The sequence below is a fragment of the Agelaius phoeniceus genome, chromosome 1 (genome assembly GCF_051311805.1).
Source record: "Agelaius phoeniceus isolate bAgePho1 chromosome 1, bAgePho1.hap1, whole genome shotgun sequence".
NCBI lineage: Eukaryota > Metazoa > Chordata > Aves > Passeriformes > Icteridae > Agelaius > Agelaius phoeniceus.
Genome location: NC_135265.1, coordinates 85,096,581 through 85,123,858, shown reverse-complemented (window position 1 = coordinate 85,123,858; position 27,278 = coordinate 85,096,581).

Below are 27,278 nucleotides of genomic sequence, written 5' to 3'. Positions count from 1 at the left end.
AAATTTTGTACCCACTGTGAAAGTAGTCATGGCAATGTTAATGAGACAGTACAGACTGGACCACAGGCAGAGGCTGATGCTTTACAGAGGTGTGCATGCCATTCAGAAGAGATTTTTGCAAAGCATTTAGATATGTCCTTTGGTTCTGTGAGTCCCTCCTGTTCCCAGACACAGGAAGAATGCTGGTTTTTGTAGGACTACTTCAACTGGTCAAAAGATTATCTACTACCCTGGACTGAAATAGAATGTGAGAAAGGGCAGGTTACCTTAAAGCTGGTTGCTATCCAGGGAGTTAAAAAAAAAGTGTTGACTATCAATCTTTGGAAACCTTCCTGCTAACAAGTCCTTTGTAGTGTCCTCTGTTATATATGAAGAGTTGCTGGTTTCAATCTCCAGCTTTGTAGACAGCTTTCACAAAGAAAAAACAATGCAAAACTACTTCACTTGGATGCAGCCTCAATAAAAGGGCAGGGATTAAAGATGGAAAAATCAGAACTAACCCTCTTGTTGCAAAGGTTCCATGGCTGCGTATGGACAAAAGGATGGTAGAGAGGCAGTGGGAGAAAGTTCACCCATCCTTATCCCATATTTGCAGAAATAACCATCTCAAGAAAAAGGCTGAAGGACTTCCATGTGCAGGGACTTCAAGCATTCCCCTTTCTTGGGCACTTCATTTTCCTTAGTGAGTTTTAAAATTAAGCAGCAACATGCAATTAGCTATAGCATCATACAGTAGCCTTCACCAAGTCAGGTCTTTCCATCTATATCAATCAGGATAATATATTTCAAAGTCAAGAGGAAAAACACATTATGTAACATGATGGCAACTGTAACCCTTCTGTATATATTACACCATAAATAATATGAACCACTACAGTAGAGCTTTTATCAAATCCTAGCCCTGAATGTAAGAGACGGAGGCTTCCACAAATCAGAAAAATGATAAAACAGATCAGTCTTCCTGATGTCATATTATTGCAAGCTGCCATCCCTAAAGAACACAAGATAGTCAATAGCTGATGTGACAAATGGACCGGCCACTGCTGCAACTTTGAGACATACAGTCATCTCAGGTTAATCAATGTAAAGGGAACAAAAAACCCAATTCTTTCATCCTGTTATTCAAAGATCCTGTTGGGCAGAGTATTAAAATATATATGGCTAATTTGGAATTCAGATTGGCTTTACCAGCAGCCCTTCTAAGCTGAAAAGTAGGCACATATTTAAATGCCTTGCAGAAATGGAACTTAAAAGGGGAAATGGGCTAATAAAGATTTAGGAATCTGAGCTGACAACTTAACCAATTTTAAGTTCACTCAGGGATGGTGCTTTTCATGTTATAAGAAGGAAGGCACCTACTGTTTCTGTTTGCTACTTTGTAAACAATCATACTTGCTCTGTTGGCACTGGCATCCCATAATTATTCCCCTTATCTAATTAAGACTCCCTCATAAATCTTTCTTCCCCAAACAATTCAACTGGTTTTGCTTACCTCCACTATGATTAGATGAGTGTGCATTTTCAAATCCTGGTTTCTTCCCCCCATCTAAATGTGGGGTCACGTGCTGACTTCGAAACTGATTTTCAAGGAAAATATTTTTTACTGAGCTTTACTGTTTTTTACTCAGCTTCCATCAACAGGTGGGACAGCATGTAAACCTGTGTGGCAAAGTCTTTAGCCAAGGACACAGAATGGTAGTGATACAACTAAAAGAAGCAAGAGGGAGAGCCAACACCTCCTCCTATAAGAGAATAATGTGGCTATAACAGGCTGCCTCCTCCATGGCCAGAGATGAAGTTACTGCCAAAGAAGGTTTAGAAATGGGTGTTGCATGTACATGTATGTTGCCTGAAACAAAATTGCCTCTGCATATGTGCAGGCTATGAAAAATGAATAAATAAAATTTTGGCCTAGAAGCTGAGAACCATCATCTTCATTTAACCATATCTAAATTCATAGCAGCTGTTATACCACATCTGACCTACCACTCTTCAAATTGGCGTAATATCAAAATGTGGTCCAAAGCACACTGAACCTAGTCTGTTATTTTGGTGCAAACTAGGAAAAAACTAGGGAAAAAAATACAACTTTTTCATAAACATCATTTAACATAAATTCCAAAGACAATGCGTTTGGGAAGGTCTAAGTGAAGTTTTATTTAATATAAAGCAAACTTTGAAATTTCAGGAGTATATGGAAAAGTAAAAAAAAAACATTCTGTTTTAGCCAGATAGAACTGGGAGGGAGGAAGAAATAACATTTATAATTTTATATGTAGAACAAAACCAATTTTATATAGTAAAAAAAATGCATGAGGTAAGATGGTATTGATTTAAGTGCTTTTAAAAGCAGACCCTAACTGAAGGGACAGATTACGTAAAGAGAAATATGTTGTAGCACCAAAATTTTATGTGTTGTTGTACCAAGTGTAGTATCACTGGCTGATTTTTCTGAATTTAATAATAGAGTAAGATCATGTCTGCTTGAAAGGGTCTCAGCTCAGCAAGGAAAATGAAGGGGTGCTGAGACAAAACACCAGATTCTGTGTTTTGCTGACAGCTCCTTCTGGTTTCAGGCACCACCACAGCTGTGCTGATACTAACCCCTACACATCGGAAGACTTTGGTTTTTTTTCAACCTGTTTCAGGTAGGGAAAGTTGAAACAGACAAGGTAGGGTCTTATCATGCCTTGAAAAATAAAAAAAGAGAGGGACATATTTCTACTTCATTTTAAAATATGAGGCAAAACTAAAGAGTTTTTTAAAGGAATGGTACCAATTCTAAATAAGCTTTACAAAATATGTTCTTTTTCAAACCATAGCTGGAAAAATAGCTGTTTCTAGCAGTAATTCCCATTTCATTATGCTCCCCCTAATGTTGAGTCATCTTTACCTGGAGTGAGGTAATGCTCTCATTGAAGAATCAGGAAGGAATGACTAGGAGCAGTGTGCTTTGTGTTTGGCTACAGCATATCTTCTGGTCTTCAATTCTTTTAGGATTTTGATCCAATGGCTGTATTTTCTTGCTATGTGTGCTTCATTCCTATTTTGAATTGGCCAGTCTTTAATTTCCCTTTTTTCCTTTATTAATTCATTAAAAAGAAAAAACTAAGTCAAATGGTTCTGTCTTTGAATAGTTCTTCTTGTTTTGTGAACTTTGAATAGTTCTACTGTTTTGTGAACCTGTAGTTCTGCAATTAATTGTTTTATTGATAAGGGGTGTCATGCTGTTTGAGAAGCTCAAGCAATTACATAAATTTTGTAAACATAGGCACTTTGTATTTTAATCAGTGACCACTCTTTTTTGAAATTACTTTAAAAGCTAATTGCTTATTTTATGGGGTAATGCCAAAGTATTTTTCCTCTGACAAAAGCAATTTTGTCAACTTTGAAATGCCTGGGGACTTTTCAAATCTGATACAAACAAGCCTTTAAGTATTAATTGAGGGTGACTGTCATAATAGAGAAAAGAAGTGAGTGTATTCCTTGTAAGATCACAGAAGCACAGAACAGGGAAGTAACAGGTTACACTAGCAACTACAAAAGATTTCACTGTGGCTGTGGCAGAGATCTTGTATCTGGTTTTGGAGCCCACAGCTCAAGAAAGGATTTTAAGGAAAAAAAAAATAAACATAACATGAAAACATTGTATGAGTTGGTAAATTGATCCATAATAACGAATTCAAGTGGTCAAGTATTAGATGCATGAGGGAAAGCTTAGGTAGTGAAACAAGCAGAGCCCAAAAAGGAAACATAAAAGTGGTAGCTCAAGGAGTTCTTTTTACAAATTTAATGATATAGAGAAGTAAGATCATATGTAGTGTAACTTGGTAAACATACAGGTTACAATAATGAATCTTAAATTAAACATTATTGAGATTATATTGAATCCTATGACTGGCAGGTTTTTCCACCAAGATTGTGTTTACTATAACTTCTTTTCTGCTTCATGCAGTGTTCTCTGTCTCTTTGTGCTATCTGTTGTTTCAAACAATGTTCCTTAAATAGATGTTAGTGTCAAAAAGCTAGACTGGAAGCATTTAAGGTGAATTTGTTTTTAGTAATTGTTTTTCAAGAAATCTCTATGTTCTTGACTTGGATTCTTGGTATTTACAAAGAAAAATTGCTGAAAATTTTAAACTTCCTGTGAAAAGTGAGTGTTGGTTTGCCTGGTTTTTATAAGCCTTTTGAAGGAAATATCAATTAAAAGCTGTATACTGAAGACATTTTGAAATACAGATTTTTAGAACCAAAGTGAAGCAGTCATCCATTACATATTCAAAGAATGTATCCTCTCTGCACTTGTGTCGTATTTTTGAGTGCTATAACACTTGCAAGAGTAATTTCAAGTATGTTTGCACTATACCTACAGCTTTATGACACTGGATCTGTTGGTCTCAAGAGATATTCTTCAATTTATTTGTGATATAACCTCGTTCATATTTATTGTATTTGCAAGGATTAATGGAGGAAGGACTATCTGAAGGCTTAGGATTTTCACTCCCCAATACATTCAAATATTTTCCTGCTAAATGTAAAGTCTCAGCCTATAGCTATTGTGAGGAATTTCCTTTCTTGGAGCTTCTCTCTTACTTCAGCATAGAAATCTTGGAACTTTCCCTTTTGCTTATTTTAGAGATTTCTATCGTGTCAGCAGATTCTGTCAGTTTTTTAAAAAATAATTGATCATATGATTTCTGCTAACCTTATCCCTTTATTTGCTCCATAGTTTATGTACTGGAGTTCAGAGGCCTACTCCATATTTGTTGTCCATACAACAAATACATCTTACCAGCCTGTGTTGCTTCTTATTGAAATAGTTTCTCTCTTCAACAGCAAAGTAAGCACTCACAGTAACACCAACCCAGATTCAGCTGAACTCTTGATTTTTATCAGATTCCCAGATCCAGATGCTCTTTGGAGAAAATTTAGGTTAGGTTCTGCACAGTTGAGCTTGGTTTTATTTAGGTTTCAAGTTCAATTATAAAAGGAATTTATATTTCAAAGAGTGTTTGAGTCTTGTTATATTTTAAATTTATTTTACTGCTACTTCCTTTACAGTCATTAAGGTGTAAATATCTGTGGGTTTCCCTGTTTAGGACAGAATCGAACATAAGGGGCACAACAGCTGTTCCCTATCAATTACTTGCTATCCTAGTGGAAGCTTATTCCTCTTCTGTTTGAAAGTCTTGGAATGAGCTTCTAGAGAAGTCTGCTGGAAAAGAGATCTGCACCTTCTCTGAGATGTACAGAAATACTCCCTTAGCTTTATGTGAGTTTTGATTTAAGCACTCTCAGCTGTGGAGGTTCTTGGGGCTTTGTGAATTAGCTAGGGGCTGCAACTTTCTCAGCAAAGCAGCACTGCTGAATACTGAAATATGTGTACAAGAGAAAAATGGAACTAAATGAAAGGGGCTCAGAGAAACCACAGCTAAGTTTTCTGGAGCAATTGGTCCTAAATGTTAGAATATGGAGTATTATTATGCTGTCTTTAGCATTTAATCAGGACATTATACAACAAAGAACACAAAAAGGGCAGAATACTCATTTCCCAGTTTTAGAAATGAGCAACAGTGCTACACTGTGACATTCCAGTAACTGAATGGGTTTCTTTGCCACTGATGCAGGCCATCAAGGCAGGAACTGGATTTGGTTACAATACTGCTAGCTCCAAACCTTCAGTAATGAGACACAGGCTGTTGCTTGTCTATTGACTGGAATTCTAGAAAGACTATAAATATGAAAAGAGATTCCTTTCTTTTGAGCAGGATTTCAAGGTTATGAAATTCATTTCAATCCAATTAAATTTTAAATTCTGAAATGCAAGAAAAAAAAAATTAAAAAGAAAGATATATGACAATGAAAAATTGGGGCAGGGGGGGAAACGGGGAGTGTTACTGCTTTTTCCTTAATTGTACCTATGGCATCATCAGGGACTTTAAATACACCAAGATAATAAAGCAGTGCTGTTGTAATGCATTGATGGACAGCACTTTAAATTGACAATTAACATTTTTCTTAGTATGTCTTTTCTGTGATGTATATTATGTGCAATAGGTCCATTGAGTGGGTGAAACTATAACTACAGTCTGTCTCGGTTCAAACTACCACTGTAATTACAGATTTTGCCCTCAGATTGCAGGATCAGCCCCCATTCTCTGGCAAGTGTTCAAATTACGCCTTTAAAAAATCAGAGTCCACAAATGGAAACAACAATACCACACATCTTTAGGGTTTTTACATATTTATTTAGTTTCAGAACTAAATACATATTTATTTTGTTCAGAACTTCTATCATTTTTTAAAAATATTTGTTGTCTAGTAAGCTGGTAATCTGAAGAAGGTTAAAAACATCAAGAAAAGGCAAATTATTTCAGTTAACATAAACAGGTTTTTTTCTCTCCTGCCTCAATATCATTGTATTTAAAAACTCTCCTGATGACTTAGTACAAAATAACATTTTATATTTGATAAGCTGCCAGAAAAATAAGCCAGTATAAACAAATTAGATATTTCAAAGATATCATTTTGCAAGCAAAGTAGAAAGGTTTTCCTGGAACTTGTGATACTAATAACAAATGCGGTTTCTTGAACAGTAATTAAATATTTTCCAAGTGAAAATGCTGCAACTATTCAGAGCTGTTGAAGATTATTTTTAGTTCTCTCAGACCTCTGTAAATATTTTTAACACCAAAAGGCAGTCAAGCAGTGACACCCAGTGGTTCCAGAATTCTGTTTTCAGTCTCTATTGCAGAGAAATATTTTGTTTATCTCTTGGTTTCAAATCCTATGTTACTCAAAATGGGTAAATAATTTCCTGTTGAAGAGGTAGTCAGAATCCAGTAGTGATCCATGGTAATCCAGACTTCTCCACCTCACTAGGCAACTCTAGATTAAATTATTTAGCTACCACCAGTATGGATATTAGCCAGTTCTCTATATTCAATGAGTTATTCAAGAAATGCATAGAAACAAACTCTGAAAATAAGCAATTAAGTTAGCCTTTGACTAATCGAGGGTGCAAAATTCTGTGCTTAAAATGCTTTAACTGTCAGAAAGAAAGAGCATTTTTAACCATTTTTAAAGCCTTTGAAATTCATGAATGGAAAACTATGTTCTCTTGAAAAATTCTATTAATATTTATGATATTAGGAAAAACAAATAAGAAGTGATGTTAGTACTGGCTTTTGGATGACAGCTTGACATTGTCAAAGTTGCCAGGAATTCAAACTGAAAAGTAAATCAAAATTCTTCCAAAACAAGTTTTCCTATCAAACATGACTGAATTACAATTTCCTCAGAAGCATATTTTGAAAAGAAATTGTCTGCCCAACATAAGGAGTGAATGCAAGGAGTAAGGAGTGTAATTTTCTAACTGCTGTCTCAGAGACAAACAAATATGACATTTTTGAGTTTTAAGTGAATAACTTTGCTTTATCAAAAAAAGCAAAACATCTTAGTCACAGAGTACTGATGACCATAAAAACAAATCAGATCACCCAGTATTTTAAAATGTTCCAACAGCCGTTCTCAGGGTATGTCTATGCCAATCTTGCAGATGCTGAAGAATTCCTCCTTTTGCTTCTCCATCAGTACAGTGTAATCAGTTGGGTGTATGGGAATAAAGAGAGCGTAGAAATGCATTATAGCTATTTCAGCATAAAGGCTCTATGATTTAGCACAAGTTTTATTAACTGAGCTCATGAAGTCCATGTCCATCACTCTCATATATCTCAGCATTCTCTCGGGTTGTGGTTTACTGCCCCCTGCAGAAGATGATGCAAGACATGCATGCACCACATCACTCCTGAAAACATTGATGCATGTCTACTTCAGTGGAAATTCTGTAAGCAGCAATTATGATCAATATGATCAATATTGATCAATATGATCAATAGTCTGTACTCCCACAGCAATGGGAGAGTGTAGTGGCATCTGCCTAGAAATTCATAACAACTCCTAAGCCAATGTGTTGCTGAAGAAACAGGCAGAGCCTACGTGGCAGTGCATGAGAAACAGCAACAGATGAATGAAGGAAGTCAGAGAGAGCTGTTCCTCTGGAAAAGGGGGAGACTGCAGCTCTGCCAGGAAGAGCTGGCCTTCAGCAACAAGGTCCCCCCCCATAACTGCTTCATTCAGAGTTCTTTTCAAAATAAACAATCTTAAGTAAAACAAAACAAGGAAAAACAATATAAGCACTCAGGGGCTTGTTACATAACAGCTCTGAGGTCAGAGATGTTTCAGGCTAAAGAAACCATTTGCTGACTGCACTCTTCTTCTTTCTCCTTTTCTCTTCTGATCGCTAAAGGCCAGGGGAACTGGACCTGTTTAGCATGTAGAAGACTGAGGGAGGACCTTATTGATGTATCTAAGTATCTGAAGGGGAGGAGTCAGGAGGATGCAGCCAGGCACTGCTCAGTAGTGACAAGCAGTAGGATGAAAGTCAATGGGCAGAAACTGATGGACAGGAGGTTCCACCTGAATATGAGGGAGAACGTCTTTATTGTACAGGTAACCGAGCACTGGAGCAGACTGCCAAGGAAGGTTATGGAGTCGCTATCTCTGGAAATGTTTCAAAAAGCATTTTGGACACAATCCTGCATAACATCCTCTAAGGTACCCTGCATGAGCAGGGAAATTGCATAGTTGATCTTCAGTTATCCCTTCCAATCTTACCCATTTTTTAATTCTGTGAAATGGCAGAGGAGACTGAATTGTCTTTCTGTAGCAAGGTTTTGGTACCTGGGGAGTTGCAGGTGCAAATAAACCTAAAGCTTGCCCCCATGTTGGACAGTCAGGACAAGCTGGCTCCAAGACAGACCCACCACTGGCCAAAGCTGAGTCCAGAAGCAACTTTGGTGGCACCTGGATAGCAATGGGAGGGAGCAGTTACATCTACTCATAAATTCATAACAACTCCCAAGATGGAAGTCTGAATAAAAGAGACATTGTTGAGGTTTTTCAGAGGATATTGCACCCTTTTCTAATTTTTCTTCTTTAAAATATACAGTGAAGTATTTCTTTTGGACAACAGATGCTGCTATGGCTTGTTTTATACTGAGGTGCCAGCTGTCCCTTATGTTCCAAAAACAATGCCAAACCTGCTGGCACGGTACTTACAATACTGTCTTTTCTACAATGTTAAGTTGTTCCAAATGGGCAACTCTTTCTGTTAAAGTTTTCCCTCTTTTTAATAGACACTAGTTTTAATGCTGTAGGTTACTGCTGTTATCATTACCTGTAGTGCCTGGATATTTGGAGTAATAAGTCATATGGGAGAACTACAAGTGATGACCAAACAGAGCATGGAGCAAAGGGGGAAGTAGGTATTTCTGTAAATGTATCTACATTTTTCAACTGTATTAATTCTACAAAGGTGGGGATTGTTGTGCAAACACTGCTTTTAGGGAAGATCAGTTTGGCTTAGCGGAAGTGAAAGCTTTTCCCTTTGTTCAGGAGTGCTCTTCCACCTGAGTAGTAAGACAGACCTTGTGACCTTGCAAAGCATCAGTGCCCTCTGCCTAAATCTTCATGAACAAGCACCTTGGAGAAAGGCTTCAGAGAGACATATGATCGATCCCATCTATCACTGCTAACCCACCCCTGCCCCAATATCAACCATTTGTGTGAGCTCAGTTATCTAACAGCAAGAGCTTGGGGTCCTTCACAATATTTATACTAGCACAATCCACAGCAGCTGCCAAGTACCTGGAACTCTCAAAATGTTTATTCACAGCCTGGTCACTCCATGAGTATGTACCTCAAAAACCAGGTCCTTGTCTAGAGGTAGGTAAAAATCTCCCCAAACCGAAGTTCAAAATTGTGTCTCCTTTGTGGGAGTTCAAAACGTCTTTATGTGTATGCAACTGTTCTAGGAAAGACAGCTTTTGTAGCATTTTTGGCTCTCAGACTTGTTTCTATTAGACAGTTCATGATATTTCAGGAATTTCCCAAGTGACTTGCTTTTCCTATTTCCCCATCAAAAAATTTCAAATGGAAGAGAATGTATGGAAGAGCTTTCAATTGGAGAGAATGTATTTTCTCCAGGGATGAAACCAGAGAAATACCAGTATAGCTGACACTGATAACTAAGAAGTCAATATTGCTGGTGCACATTTTTCTATAACACCTGGGCACAAACATAGGATGAAAATGCAGATGTTTATTTTAACAAAACACAGCCCAACAAACATATGATCCTGATCTGCACAGCTCTCTAATGGAAATTACTTGGAAATAGTGCTGTGAAAAAGACTGTAAATAGATAGCAAGCCATAGAATTAGCAAAGTGTAAAACCAGCTATAATAATCCGAATTTCTCCTACTTAAACCCAGGCTGCACGTTACCAATTTCATTTGATGCCTTCTCATGTTACAACATGAAATGTTGTCACTGAAAAGACTCAACTAGCTAAAGTTAAGATCATTTATCTGAGGTTTCATGAGAAACCTTAGCTAGAAACTTGCAGCCTTCCAGTACCTGAAGGGAGCCTACAGGAAAGACAGAAAGGGACTTTTTACAAGAGTATATAGGGATAGGAAAAGGGGGAATGGATTCAAACTGAGAGTAGGTTTAGACAAGTTATATGGAAGAAATTCTTCACTGTGAGGGTGGTGAGACACTGGAACAGATTTCCCAGAGAAGTTTTGGGTGTCCCACCCCTGGAAATGTTCAAAGCCATGTTAGATGGAGCTCCGAGCAACCTGGTCTATTGGAAGGTGTCCCTGTCCAGGGCAGGGGGTTGGAATGAGATGATTTTTAAGATCCCTTCCAGACCATTCATGATTCATGACCAATAAAATATTCTCCATAGTTTCTGCAATATACTTTCTCCTTCCTTTAAATGTGAATACTTGAAAATTATTGTTTCATTTTAGAATATAACATGTATATAATTAGGATGATGACTAACAGTATCTGCTTTCAAGTTAGCATTCATTATTCATACACTTTACTTCTGTAAGACAACTGTGCTGACATTCAATTCTTACCTTATTGTACGCTTGCAAGAAAATGAATCAAAACAGAATACAAGTGCATGTTCTGAAAAGAGACAAACCCCATTATTGTCAGGCAATTCACCATGATTTCTTTGCAATTTCACCTACTTTCCAGTGCTATTGCAAATCTTACACACCCCACATTTCTCTGGGCAGCAGAAGACTTCAGGAATTTTAGGGTCTATATGCAAACACACACCAACCCTTACCTGAGCAATCTCTTCTAGCAACACAGTATATATATAACAAAACCCACCAGCTTTAAAAAATAAATAGAAATACCTTACATGTATTTTTACAATATGTTTACAATATTTTTATTTACAATATGTTAACGGCAGCATTTGGTGATGAAGAAAATATTTTTTAAGGTCATGCTCCCTCCGCAAAAAGTAAGGTTTTGAATTTCCTGCAAAATGGCAAAGCTGCACAGTAGTGTATGGTTTACTGACTGACATCTATGATATGAAGAAGGGATTTTTGGCAGTTAAAATAATATTGCTTCAAATCTGTGGGCATTCTCAGATGGCTGGAGCAGGAAGCAATCAATCTTTGTTTAAACACACCCCTAAAATTAATGCTATTAATTAGGACAATTGGCTCTAGGTGAGATGACCAAGATCCTAAGCTCTTTCTGAGCAGCAAACACCATTCAATATGAATTATGAAGCACTGAAGCAAGCTTGTTTACTGGTAGATTGTTTAACAAATGAGTCAATAGCTCATGCATTTAAAATCATGTTTTCTTTGTCATAATAACTCACAGCCTCAAATACAGTGCAGCACTGCAGCATAAGCTGAAAGCACACATATGTGGCCAAGTGTAAGAAAAGAAAATGCTACAAGGGAGAAGAGAAAGTTTACTGGACATTCAGGGTGCCACAATTGTCTTTACAAATTCTAGTGGAAGGAATCCACACTGGTAGAAAAACAAAGAGGTAGATAAATGAAATTATACATGAAATCTTTTCCAGTTTCTCGAGGTAAATGGTACTATTGCCTCTGAAAAAGCAAGTTATATTTTCTTAATATAATATAAGCTCTACCTTCAAGCCTAAACTGGAATTTCTACATTTAAGTCATGTCCTTGTATCATTTGTGTGTCCCAAGAACAGTGAATGTTTTCAGCTGTGCATTGTGCACAAGCTTGTTAAATTAATCAGTGGCTTTGCTTCACTCAATTTCTTCCAAAATTATAAAAAAATGCTTACAGACTGGAATCCTGTTACTTCTAGTTATAAGGATCTTTCAGATGAAAATTCTGATTCTTGGTATGACAAGTCTCTCAAACATGTCTGTTGTCCGCTGTGCTGAATGTGGGTCAAGAGGAACTTTGTTATCACAGAGCTTCTGATACCAGAGTTCGGAAAAAGACCATGCAACTGCAAGAAGATTACAAAGGAAAGTACAGAGTCATGTAAGACACTCAGGACCTGATAGCAAGACCTTTTAATCTCAGTACATGGGTCTCTGGAGTTTATATGTCACAGCACATGGTGAAAGCTCCATGAATTATCTGGAAAATTATAAGCTGCATTTGAGAAATGTCTTAGTAATAGGACATTCTAGAGAAATGGTTTTTTTCTGTATCACAGTGATTTAAAAGGCCATCATTCAGAGGTCAGAAAATCCCAATCTTTTATGTAAAAAAAGAATATTACTTAAAAGATAAGATGTTCTCTTCTTGTTTTTTTCTTTTTTTTTTATTTTGGTTAAAAAAACACATAAAATAATCTAGAAGACCTCCTTGTTCCATCTGAATAGAAAAGAGGAAAAAAGTCTAACTAGAAAAAAAATAAGAGAAAGGGATATTTCAGAGAAACCAGTTTAGAAGAAGTGCTGAATCTTTGTTCTCAAGTACTTTGTAGGCAAGGATATCAGGTGCCTGTTTCCTAATATTAGCTAGAAAATATTGCATAATAAAACCTAACAACAGTGCCATTTACTTGCATGGTCTCCCTTGTAGGTAGCATAGAGATTTCTTTTTATCTCTTCATTTTTGCTTAATCCAACCCTAAAATCTCTTCAATCAAGTACATCACACAGGCAATGATTGTTTGTAGTATCACTGTTGCTGTTTTATCAATTGCCTTTGCTCTCTGTAGTGAAAAACGGGTCATGTTTATCAGAGCTCACTTATTTACCTCTTCCCTTCTAACACTTCTAATTGTTCTTGAAATTTCTAATGTTGATTATTCTGAAGCATAACCTCCTGTATTGGAATTAAATTTTGAAAACAACTGTTTCTGATGCCTTGTGTTCTTTTATTGGCTGTGTTATGAAATCACGGGGATTAAAAAAAAAACCATAAAAACCAGTTTATATAAACAGATTGATATTTTTAGAGCATGGGGTCAAGCAGATCAGCTTTTAATTAGAAACAGATTAAACTTTGATCACTCCTGCAGAGCTCCACAACATTGACTGAAGGTAATCCCTACAAGCTTTGGAGTGAGAGTAGCTGAGATACCTTCCCAGTGACTTTGCATTTAAAAACTGAAGGTCAGAAAGTCAAAGCAGCATGCTAAACCTGGGAAGATTCTAAATCCTACTGGAGCATTGACACAAATGATGTGCTGCTGAGGAAGGCAAAAGGAGAGAAGTCCAAACTACAAATCAAGTGCTAAAGTGCTCCTAAGTTCTCAAGTTCATTGATTTATGGTAAGGTATGAATATCTCTTTTTCAGCAAAACTTTTATAAAAATAGATAGTATTGTAGCTCATATCTGAGAAAGAGAAATAATAATTTTTGTTTCTGAAGGTGTTGGCCACAGAAGCTAATGGTAGCTTCAAAATGCAATGGAAAAGCTCATGGGATTTGAGTAACAGTGTAGAACCATGGAGCTGTTTATGACATTACTATAATGATCAACTTATTAAGATTGCTGCATCTCAAGTGTTTAAACATTCTCTGAGCTCATGTAGATGTGCATCTCTTAATAATGCTGACTATCTTATTGTGAAATCTCACCCAATTCCTCTTAAAAGAAGTGCAGCCCCATGAGCAAGTCAGCAGACATAGATTCTCTATCCAGCTCCGGCAAACTCATTTGAAAACCCTTTTTGTCTTATTTTACTCACACATTTAGAGGAGTATCTTGCTCTATAGGAGTACCATAGGTATAGGAATAATCTTATTCCTTCCTGGTATAAGTTACAGGGCCATATTTGGCTCTAAATTAAGGGCATAATGATTGGACAGATCAAATGGGCAGAGGCACTGGTGGCTGCTGTAATTCTGGACATCTGCAGGAGAGGCAGTCAGAAATACAGTCATGGAAACACTAACCTTATGAGAAGCTTTTCACTTACCTCTTCAGACTGCCCTGCACACAAGTACTTAAGATTAAAAGAAATTACTTTTGGAAGCAGCCTGCTTTTATTAATTAATCAAAGGTGTGTCTTGTCAAGGTACCATGAGATTCAGTAAGGGTGCCTGACAAACTCTGTGTGTGTGCTACAAGAAACATCCTAAGAAGATCAGTTTGGTTTTCAATTTTTTTCAATTTAGTGTTGATCTTTTATGTCTAATTTTTTCCATGCTAATCTGGAGTGAATTTACTTTGATTTTTATTTTGGGGTTGTTTTCCTGATTAGTTTTGTTTTCTTTTTTACTCTCAGGGTATCAGTCTAGGAATGCATAATACATGAGTTAGCATATTTCCACGGGGAAAGCTTTTCTGTCAAAAATGTGAAAATGAAGATATATTGATTTTTATTAAAAACTTTTCTAGAGGAATAAAAAATACAAGTTTTAGAGCTTAAATTTTAAGCATAATGTTCATATTTTCCTAAGTGATTTGATTGAATGCAGCAAAAATTCTTATTGAACTGAATTGAAACTAAAAATTTTGGACTTCAAGGATGCCAGACAGCCTTATTAATGAGAACTTTATGTTCTAGGATCCTTAAACGTAATTTTTCAGTAAAAGTTGAAAGAGCCTAAGCAGAGTAAATGCACTGAGTTCCAGCTTAGTTTTTCAGTACATATTATACAAAAACCTTAGAGGGATGAGCTGGATTTTTTCACCCTTCTGCAGCTCTCGGTTGTGTCTGGTCTCTTGCTGAAGCTGGTGTGCAATAACCAGCTCTTCGTGCCTCACGCTTGTGTTTTAACACAACACAGGCTTTCCTGGCCCTAAGGCTTTGCCCCCAGGACAGCACCAAACCTTGAGCAAGCCAAGTGTGGCGGCAGGTGACTGTCACTAGAGGGCAATGCACATCCAGAGTTTTAGGATTTTTTTTCCCTCCAAAGGAGGCGACAGGTAGCACTGCCGGTTGCGGTGGATCCAACACAACTTGCTGCTGTTGTGGCTCTGAACTTTCTGATTCGTTGTTAGATATGTCTGATAACGCTGATAAGAAAATATAAGAATTTGGGAAATGGCTAGGAGATCTCTGCCTGGAGTTTTACTGAAGATGCTGTGTCATTTTTATGAGTGCTTTTCTTGTCGAGCTTTGCTTAAATATTTCTTTTCCTGTGGCACCTCCTGCTTTTTTTTCCCTCAAGGAATGCATGGATGTTTTTTCTAATTAATTTTTCTTCAAGTTATTGAAACATAAATGAGTTGATATATTTAATTACAAAAGTTCATACTTTCTTCCAGTGAACTCGGTAAAAAACTTTTGCACATGTCTGACCCAGCTGGTAATGTGCAGTGGGTGGGCAAGGCAACAGCTCATGCTTATTGTAATGATCTTTACATGTAACTATTGATACTTAATTGCTATGAACACCTTCTGGTGCTTTAGAGCAAAAGCTATTGTATCAGAATAACGTGAATACAGTGCTCTGAAAATAAACAAGCATGCAGCTAGAAAAATACCAAAACCCCAGCATTTTTCAGTCCTTTTCTGACACTATTTAAAGAGAAAATTTGCTCTTTCAAGCAGACCTCAGCAGCAGCATGAACATGCCCTATGCAGCCCCAAGTTACAAGGATACACAAGCCAACTGTGAAAGGAGCTGGGCTGGACAACATAGGAGCTCCTGACAAACCATTTCTGGGAAATGTAATATAATTTCCTATGGCTGGGATGAAACTTGTCTTCTAGTAAGCTTTGGCACTTGTCTACAATTAATTTTATTTTGAGAAAAAATTGTCATCTTGCAAAGGTAGAAATGTTGGTACTCAGGTTTCCACAGCTGCAGTCTTTTTTTTCATTTTTAGGTTTAACTCCTCAGAAGTTAGGAAGGTATCTGAGTTGGAAATGGTACCCAACTATCTCAGAACTTTTGTCACCATTTGAGAATTAAGAATATGCTGTTATCACAGGATCCATCAGGAAGTCAGGCAAGGGTTTTATTTCTTGTGTTGCCCATTATCCTAATCAAGGAACTGAAGGGATAGGCCTGCTAAATGCTGACTTGAGAAGATATACCTTTTCTACCCTCCAGTTCCCCTAAATGGAATGGAGAATCTGCTCCTTTCTAATCTTTAGGGCTTTTCAAGAACATTTATTTTGATGTCAGCATTAAGAGTTAAAACCTAAATCAGAAAAATTGGCAGTGACAAGTTCACAGTTGTTACCTGAGAAAGATGAAGTTGAATATGTGGGTTTGCTGGTATTTTTTCCCTAAGATAGCCTACTGCATCCCTAGCTGAGAGATTTAGTGACTTTGTGCTGACTGGTGCAGTGGGATTCCCAAAGCTCAGATTTTGGTATCTTGCCTACTGGGCCACTCTGGGGTGCACAATTACTGTGGGGGTGTTAAAGAGAAAATACTGCCGTTTTCTCTATCTTTTTTCTTTTTGAATATGATATTTTCTAAAGAATCAGCTTGGCTAGAGAGCCATGTTTGGGAAAAGACCACTTCCAGTATAGTCAGAAGAAGTGTTTCCTTTTGGTATATATGTGAAATGGGCATTTATCCAGTGAACTTCATGCACAATTATTTCACTGGTGAGGCACAACCACGTCAAGATGTATCACAGGTCATGTCCCTGCTCACCAGTTCCTTCTTCCTGGTCCCCCAGACAAGAGTGTTTGAGATGAGAGAAAGCTGTTCCCCCTGGGCAAATGCTTTTAATTTAATTAATTAATAAAAAATAGACTGTGCTTCTTTTTGGTAGCACCCAGATTCCTCCTCCTTCCAAGGGCCTAACATTTTGCATGTCTGTTGTGTACCCACACACAAGCTGTGAGATGTCAGTCCTCTTCCTTTCCACATAAATAACAACAAATGCCAGAAGACATTTGCTTATTTTCTCTTCTTCAACCCTCTCAACAGGGAGTCCCTGCTTTACAGCAATTGTTGTATCCTGTTTCCATGAGGTCTGTGGTACACAAAGCAGTCAGGTGATGACCTTGAATCAGAGCAGATGTCATAGCACCACGTATTTGTTTCCAGTGCTATTTAATACTTGCTGTTTGCCCTAAGATATAGCAAGCTGGCTTTTCTTATGGTAGTTTTCTTTTATAAGCCGGACTGTCAGAAGTTCCAATCTGATGCAAAGAAGTAAGCTAAACCACAGAAAGGTTGCAGATGAAGTGAATTAATTTTTGGTGCCAAGAGGAACTTCAACAGGATCCACATACCAAACCTTCTTGTACCCCCTCATGTCTTGAAGGGAGAAAAATAGGTTTATGGTGTTTGTCTAAGATTTGTCTTTGAAGAACCGCCTCAGAGAACAGAGTCACCTTGATTTGCTCTTGCAATGTGAATTCTGAGGAGATTATCATCTAATGGTGTAGTCTCTGAACTCCTGGGCAAAACTTAATCAAGGAGGGGAAAAAGTAGGAACTACTCATGGTGTGCATTGTTTTGGTACTTGGCTCTGAGCATCCTGTTCTGAGCTAAGGTTCAAGACCTGAATTCTCAGATACTTTTTTCCCCCTGTAAGAAGTGCATGCATGACATAGCTAATTAAGTTTTGCCCTGATCCTGGATTTGGGATGGAATGGTATATGCTGACTATTTCTACAGCTTGTGGTCATACTCACATTTGACAACAGAGAAATAAACTGAGGCTGAAAAAATAACTATTGAGGCAAATCTCTGATTTGTACTGCTGAAACAGTGGCAGAAAGTCCTTGCTTAAGGTTAGGGGTTTTGAAAGTTATTGATCTTCATTACTTAAACTTTTCCTCAAATGCTTGAGGGTCTTGGTGATTCTGCCAATGAATTATTAGCTGGCTTGGTTATTGGTTGATTTTTGTTACCCTCAGCACAACAATTTTTGTTTTCTTAAGATCCTCTCAAACAGAGGATTTTAAGTCCTAGTCCTCAGATCTTAGTCAACTATATTTGATTTGAACTGATTTCCCATCAAGTAAGTCCTCTTCTGCTAAGAAAATAAAATTTGGGGAAAGCTCCTTTCCTCAATACTCTCTATAATGTTATAATTGTTACTGTCTGTAAACATCATAACAAACCCACATCACAGTGGCTAAAACATTACAACTGAAACAGTGATAAGTCTTGATTAGAAACATGAGCTCCTACCATGTAGATCAGATCAGTTTGCTCTTAAGTTTCAGTTTTCTTACCCAAAAATAGCTAATTCTTCTGGTCATTAGGGTACTTGTGGAAATGCAAAAGAAATGGTTTTAAATTCTACTACAATGGACATGGTTAAGTGTCAAACCCATTTTTGCATTTCCCTAGACAGGTATCTTTGGGGCTTTGAATTGAAACCTACTAAGAAATAGTGTCACATCCATATCTAGAATTACAAATCCTTACCAAAAAAAAAAAGAATTCTCCATAAAGAAACATTGAATTATCTGACCTAAGGGGAAAAAAAATTGACCAAATGTTCTTGTGAGCACTGGAAGCTGAAGCACCATGTACTTTCTTCCATGAGCTTCAATGTATTTTCATATTTTTCAATTCCATTATTAGAACCATTAAAATATCCACTTTACGGTAAATTAAAGAATCCTTATTAATTTTTTTCTGCTCTGGTACATGAACAAAGAACAATATTTGGGAAGTATTAATTGGTGTCTTTGTCAGGAATTTGGATTAGAAGTACATGTTTCAAGAACTACCTTTATTTCCTGAGTACTTTGAGTAGTTGGCATTTTCACGATGCCTTATGACAGCGTATTACCTTACTGACCTCCTTTGGCACAACACAGCACCATTCCTTAATTACTTTTAATCTCTTTTTAATGTCATTAGTGCAACTAGCACATTTTCTACTGCCAGTGGAAATGACCAGTGATAATCTTAAAATAGGGTGGCCTGACTGTGCCTGCTGCCTACTTCTATCATCCATTCTATTTTGTGGAGCTCTAAAAACTGGGACAGGTAAGTGTCACAAGACCTGTCTGTCAGCTGGCAGGGGAAGAGTTGAGTTGCTCATTGCAACTACAAAGGGTGAAATTAGCCATGCCTTGAGAAATGTCACCTGCTCTGTGTGTGGTTCATTTTGCAGCTGCACTCGCCAGAGGCCAGGAGTAGTCCTATGTGCATGAGGCAGCTGAAGATTTTTGTTTCACTGTATAAGTGCTTTAATTTCTTTTAATTTAAAGCTAAGATATAACAAGTTTTGGCAATCTCTAATTAAAAAGTAGTTAATACTTTTTTGTCATTCAAACTTGCCACTTAAGATATTTACTATGTATGAAAACAGGCTCATTTTGACCAAATCCATCTAATTTCTTTTAAAGAACATACTTGTACACCTCAGTGAAAGGTGCTTTCTTGCTTTGTTTTGTTTTTTTTTTAATAGCAACTGCTGCTTTCTTGTGGTTTTGCGTTGGTATATGTTTTGTTTCTCTCTTTAAACTGCACCTTTTCAAGAATGACAGAGCTGAGATAGTTTGGAGCATCACCAAATCACATTGTCAGAAAACCTCAGGATCAATGATCTAATTATCACCTCTCATGAGGAGGTGGCCAAAATACACTCTGCCATCACCTTTATTGGTTTGGTTACAGAAGGTTGATGATACAGCAATTTTGCTTCATTAGGCCAAAAATAACAAAGGGAAACAATCATCTCAGAGAAATTTACTTTTGAACAGAAAGATCTCTATCTCTTCTGAGATGCTTGCTGCATCTCTAAACTTTTAAGATACTTCAGTTTCTTTCCTCATGGTAAGATTGCCTTATAGGGAGGGACTGGGTCAAATTAGACTCAGCTCTACCCATGTTTCTCTGTCTTTTTCAGTGTGATAGGCTTTGGTTCAAAGAAATCCTAGATAAAGGGTAACACAAAGTGAAGAGTAGAAAGTGTGGAAATGTCTCAGTGGTAGACCTTGTACTGGAGAAGGACTTGCTTTGCCTGCTTCAGTTCTGTGGATTTCTCTGAAAGGGAAGAATCAAAAACCTGCTGTTCCAACTTTGGCATCTGAAGCACTGGCAAGGATATCACCCCCTCTCTTCCCCCTCTCTTCCCCCTTACCCCAGTTTACATGAGCATTCATTTACGATGGCACATAAAAGCAAGAAAGGAAGCTGTGAAAACAAGTTCCTTTTATAAAATGAAACTTGTAAATTCATCTCCTCTAGAAATCCAAAGCATGATGTAATCCTGATCACTTTGTTGACCTATGAAAAAATGTTTTTGTTCTTCAAAGCACTCTGGAAGCCAAAGGTTAAAGGCTGAATTCTTGGTATGTTTCTTCTCAGCCTGAATCTTACCCAAGAGATCAACTAGATCCAGGCGTTGTGTCAGAAGCCCTTGCAATACAGGATGAGTTCAACTTGGGAATATGTGAGAAAAGCCATGAGCTGAATGATTCGTAGGAGAAGTATGAGAGAGAATGATTTTTTTTAGCATCTAATTTATATTATTCCACTTCTTGCCAAATGTGCCCAGAGTACAATATAAGTCGTGGGGCTCTGAAATTCTTTGTGCATTACCTTGTTTATTAGACCAAACAGCCTTTTTTGTTTTGGCTTGTTTTTTCATTTTGGGGTTGTTTGTTTGTTTGTTTGTTTTTTGCTGTTGTTTCTAACAGGAATGGCACCTGTGCCACTGAAATATATTATAAATTGCTGCTTTACTATTCACTGAAAGGAAGACACAGTGATGGGAGTAAGTTACCATCACTTCATTTCTGCTATCTTTGGCCTTCAGTGTCACACTCAGCCTTTCTAGAAGACACTGTATTTGTGTCTAGGTAAATGATCTGAATGTAATTAGAAATCTAAGATTTAAATTTAGAACTCAGCTGATATTTTAATTTCGATAATCTGCCTGTACTTTGTTTTCTCTTCAAGGTTGATCTTTATTTCAGGTAATAGCAAATGAAATTTGAAGGTGAAATTTTGCATCATAGCATTTATTAGTAACTATTCTTAAGTGCATCTTTATTCGTTGAGTCTCAGCCTTGGACCAAAATAATAAATCTGCCCCATCCTTTAAAAACATTTCAGTGTATTTGATTAGATGATGTTTAAGGCCCTTTCCAACTCTAACCATTCTATTATTTCTGGAAGTGGTCCTTGGGGTAACCCTGTAATGAAGGCACTCTAATTTTCTGCCCATATGGCTTTCTATCATGAAATAAAAATAAAAGCTCTGCTAGAATGTTCAAAATGCATTTAGGGAAAGGTCTTTTACTATCACAGAAATAGGACACTTGCCAACTGCATCCACCAACAGCTGCTCTGAACTTTTTATACAGCATTTTCTGAAAATGGTGTATTAGGTTATATGGGACTATGCATTCTTATCCAAATTCTGATTTTCAGAGCCAAAGTAAATGGTGAGATTCAGAGCACTATTAGCAAATAAAGTAGTATTCCCTTAGCTAGTTATGCAGCCCCTTCGTATTAAGCCTAGAGCTGGAATTCAACAAAGAATTGTAGTTAAAATGACTGTTTGGAAGAGGCAATGGTTTTATATTTGAAGATTTTCCTTTGCCTTGTGAAATTGCTTATTATGAGCAGCTTACCTGCATTGGAGCAGCTGCCCACATTGGAAAGAAACCGTGAAATGATGTTCCTTGATGGAGTTGGCGCCTTTTCAGGGAAAAGTGAGTTTGTGCATGAATTTTAAAAAACATGTTGGTATATTATATTTACAGGCCTCAGCTGCCATTTCACCCCCCAGTCCAATTGTGAAAAGTTCAGCTGAATTGAATCTGTCTGGAAATTCATTATTCAGCAAGTCCAGGTGCTGTTGTCATCTATACATGAACCAAATGCTTACATGCTTGAACCTTGTGAGTTTTTAAAAACTGAATCTCTAACAAAGTTCATGGTCTCACTTTCTCCTAATGAGAGCAAGAGAATACAAAGCACTCTGAGACCAGAAGGCATTCTGGGCATTTTCTGGAGTGTTCAAATAACAGATAATATTCAGGGCAGTGGTAAGGCAAGGGCTTTTAGTTAGCACTGAGAATATGTGACGGTGTTCACAGGGGTTTTCAGGTGAGGGAAGAGATGAGAATGTTGACTCCATGTTCAGAAGGCTTGATTTATTATTTTATGGTACATATTACATTAAAACTATACTAAAAAGAATAGAAGGAAAAGTTTCATCTCAGAAGGCTAACTAAGCTAAGAATAGAAAGGAATGAATAATAAAGGTTTGTGTCTCGGACAGAGAGTCCAAGCTAACTGGGCTGGTATTGGCCATTAATTATAAACATACAAGATGGGCCAACCACAGATGTACCTGTTGCATTCCACAGCAGCAGATAACCACTGTTTACATTTTGTTCCTGAAGCCTCTCAGCTTCTCAGGAAGAAAAATCCTAAGAAAGGATTTAATGAAAAGATGTCTGCAACAAGAACAGAACTGTACAATGGCTTGGGTTGGAAGCAACTCAGGATCATCTCCTAATACCCCTGTGTCATGGGCAGGGATACTCCCGTTAGAAAAGATTGCTCAAAGGCCAACTTAACCATGAATATTTTCAGGGATTGGGTACCCACAATTTCTCTGGGCAATCTGTTCCAGTGCCTCACCACCCTTACAGTACTCACATTAAAGAACCTCTTGCTAATATCTAAACCTGCCCTCTTTCCATTTAAAGCCTTTTCCCCTTGTTCTACCACTATATGTCTTTGTGAAGTCCCTTTCCAGCTTTCTTGCCCTCCCTTTAAGTACTAGAAGGTGCTCTCATAAGGTCCCCCTGGAGCCTTCTTTTTTCTAGGCTGAACAGCCCCAACTTTCTCAGCCTACCTACATATCAGAGGTGCTCCAGCCCTCTAACCATTTTCGTGGCCCTCCTCTGGACTAGCTCCAGCAGGTCCATGTCCTATTTAAGTTGGTATAAATAATAAGGATGTAAGAATGATCATAGCACAAAGTAAAGGCACTTTTTGTGCTGCTCTCCAACTCTTAAGCTCATTGATTCAAACCTATTAAAGAGATATAGTTTTTTTTTTCTTTTATTTTGAAGTCTTTTGGTATTAAATAAATTTGATAAGCATGATAATTTAAAAAGCCTCTGCAGGTAGCAAGACGTGATTATTGAAGTCAGGGAAATAGAAACAAAAATTACACTAAGTCTTATGAAAAGTCAAAATAGCCTTTGTGTGAGTCTTAGGGTAGAATGGCTTATGATATTAGGCATCTCAGGCTAGCCATGTTGGGGTGAACTTTCCATCAGAATCTTGTACTGTGTAAAGAGCACAGTAAACAAAGGTAGCTTTAGGCTTGACAGCAGCCTAATATTTCATTTTGGCTGACTAGATCTGTGTCTCTTATAGTGATCCTGTGCTGTGAGCACAGTGTCACAGTTTCAGGTACCTATATACCTGTGCTAGTTTAGGACTTAAGCTATTTCACATTTTTATACACAGAAGTGCACGGAAGACACAGCATGAAAGACATCCTGAGAGTGTCTCTGGTTTTTATTACTTCTTTTCTATGAAACAGCTCTTTTACGTAGATAGCCTCTCAGGTATCAAATGGACCTAGTTTTGAATTAGTTTCTTAATATTTTCTGGGGTTTTTTTTAATCTCATTGATTAAATATGCTATGGAAAATCAAGCAGAGTTTTCCTCCTTAATCCAGAAGGACACTGTAAGCTTACAAGAGTGCTGGCTAGGCAATAGATAAATTATAATATATTGGGCAGGTGTTTGTCAACAAAATTCATTAGAAGTCATGAGTTTCCTCACACAAATTACAGCTCTGTGCTGTAATTTGTTGCTGTTGTATCTTTATAAGCCTTGGGCCAATGTATTGTGTTTAGGACAAATACTGCTTTATGCCCTTGTTGATGTCTGTCATTTGATTAACTCACAGTGCTTAATCAGTCTTGGCTTGAAGGACAGGTTCTGGTCAGGTGATGTGTTCAAACACACGGCAGAGTCCTCTGGACAGGAGGAAGAGAATTTCAGGTTCTTCATTGTTTCTCTCCTGCCAACAGATACAGGAAAAATACAGAGAATAAGACGCACGTGAAAGTCTTTAGCTTGTTCTCTGTCACCCTTGCTTCACAGATATTTAAACAAGTCCTTTACTCCCTAAGCATTTGTGCTAGATGCTTTCTTTCCTTTGAAAGCAAGACTTCAGTTATCTTCCGTCCTCAGAAGAGACCAGAGATTTGTTTTCAATATCTTTGCCAAAGCATGCTGGCTGCCAGTTAGTCTTCAGGGAGCTAGTATAAGTCAAAAAGACAAAAGACTGTGTGAGCTCATACACGACTTCATGTTGGCTGCAAAGTGTAAAAGGAACCAGGGAAAAGACTCAGAAGCAAGTTGTAGAAAAATGTATTCAAGTAAGACAGCATATATACCTGTAATAGACAAATATTCTTTAAGAAGAAGTAAACAACAGCAAAAAATGCTGCTTTGGGGAATCAGTATGGTCTAGCTATCTTGATATATGTTTCATAGCTGTGATAAGAATGGACTCCACACTTTTTCAGTCAGGAGCTGAGAGCACCTGCAAAGGGGGTGTCCCCCTTGGGTCACTGTCTGCTCCTGTAGCCTGCCAGCAGTGCTGAGCAGCAGAGTTGGCAGACTGGTATTCATCTGCCAGGGCCAGCACTGAAAAAGTGAATGGACAGTTTCTGTCAACAAATTAGATAATATCACCATTGAAATTTAGGAAAGAACACCAAGTATGTGCACGAGCTGTCAAAAAGATTCTGTTGAGAGCTCTGGAGTCTTGAAGCAATGACACCAAGAGTTAATGCTCTGGGCAAACTCAGACATTAAAATGTACACATTTAAAAGAAAAACAACAAAACCTTTCTTTGAGGTTGTACTAGTATATGTAACTTCTATGAAGGGGACTTCTAAGAAGTAGAAACTGACAAATGAAATGGAAAAAACTTTCAAAATTTAAAAAGGTAACCTTCTATTTGAAGAACCTTGGATTTGATTGCTGATTGGGACAGTCTTAGGAATACTGTTCTATAAGGAATTTAAACTGTCTACATGCAAATGTTCAAGGGAATATGAAAATTCAACAAATCACTAGTTGTTCTTGAAATATCTATGCATGTAGTTCATGGACAGGATTTGGAATAACCTGGAGAGTTTGTTGTTTGCACAGTAGTAGGGAAGAAGTGATCCAGATCAGAATAAAAGCAAAACTGAAACATGCATGAAATTGTTAGACATGATGAGATCAAAATACCATGCAAATTAAACAACATATCTTGTTTACTTATAGCTCAGAGTTATGCAGATAATGAATTAGTTGGACTAACATAGGCTCATTTATGCACCAAATAACCCATCTTTGGTGGTGCTTTTGTACCCATGAGGGATTGTCATACCTTGTCTTCATAGGACATATCACAGTACATTCCTATGTATACCAGTCAGTATTTCTGAAGGGAGATAAGAGGTGGTGCAACATAGTAGGAATTTTTATTTCACAAATATCAATTTTATTTTTTTAACTTTGTGGGTTTAAGTTTCTGGTTTATTAAGAGCTTTTGCATAAATGAGTAGTCATACATATGGAAGCAAGAAAATGGGGACATATGCTTCTCTGTGGATTATACTCTCTTGTCCTGAATTTGTTTTTTTCTTGGCACAAAATCTTCAGAAGAAGTATAATAATGTTCATAGGTGAGGCACTAACAATAACAAGCTTGCCTCTTGGATTGCAAATGCAGAATACCTTTGACAGCTCTCCAAGGCTTATCCTATCAGGTAAATTAGTAATGTTCTGATTAAAGCTTCTACAGGAAGAATTTCTTCCCTGAGAGTGTGGCAGGCATTGGAATGCATTGCCCAGGGAGATGATGCAGTTGCTGTCCCCTGAACAGTTGTTCAAAAACCCAAGAAGATGTGTCACTCTGTGATATGGTCTAGTGAGAGTGGTGGTGTTTAGTCAAAGGTTGGCCTCAACGACCTTGGAGGTCTTTTCCAACCCTAATGATTCTTGAAAGCAAAAAGCTACATAGCCTAGCACATTTCACAGTTTTGAGACCCTATCCCACTACTTACAAGTTTCTCCACAGCTGCCAGTGCTCAGTAGCCTGAACATGCCAGCGTGCTGGAGACAGTGTGGGGAAATGGTGACTCCTCCATCCCTTGACACTGACCCTGTTTTCTCTATCCCAAATTGACCTTCCCTCCTAGGGCCATGAAAAGTTCTGTGGTTCAGGCCTTCTGGGGGTGTTTTCCTGTGGAATTTTTGGGTTTTGGTTTTTTTTTTCTTTCTTCTCTTCCAGCAGAGATGATGCCCTGTAATTTCTGCAGTTTAACATTTGAAGGCAGAGACACAGTTCTGAGTATCCAGACAGAAGGGCGGTGTTGCCTTTGGACACCTGAACTTCATTGGGTTGATGCAGAAGCACATTTTCCTTAAGCCCTTATGATATGACATACAAGAACAGTTCTTGATTGTAGGACACACAGCCTGAGGAAAAAATCTTTCCACAAATACTCTTCTGAATACCTGTGGGCTTTGTGCTAGAGTTCTGTTTGTCTTTCCTTACAGCAAGCGCTCAAGCTACTCGTATTACTCGGAAGTTTTAATTTTAAAGCAGTGATTGGAAAGAGTTCACAGAAAGCAAGACTTGAGCTCAGAAATGCAGTATTTATAAACTTAAAAAAAAAAAAATTAATCAACTTGTGCCCATGTGCATTTTCAAAATACTTGGCATTTTAAGTATGGTTCCTGAAATAATGGCTGGATAATTACTATATATTATTTTAGTTTAAAAATTACTTAACATGTAAAAAATCTACAAAGAAGAAATTGACAAGAAGATATTGTTCTTAAATTATCCATATAGTTATGAAATCCACAGTTTAATAAATGGATATCTTGAAATATCAATGCCATTTTCCCCATGTGAAAAAAGCTACCTGTGCATAAGCTAAATAGCTGTTCCCAGATAGTAGTAACAGTTTTATATAGTTGTAATTACCATTCTAAGACAGTGCAACAAAAGC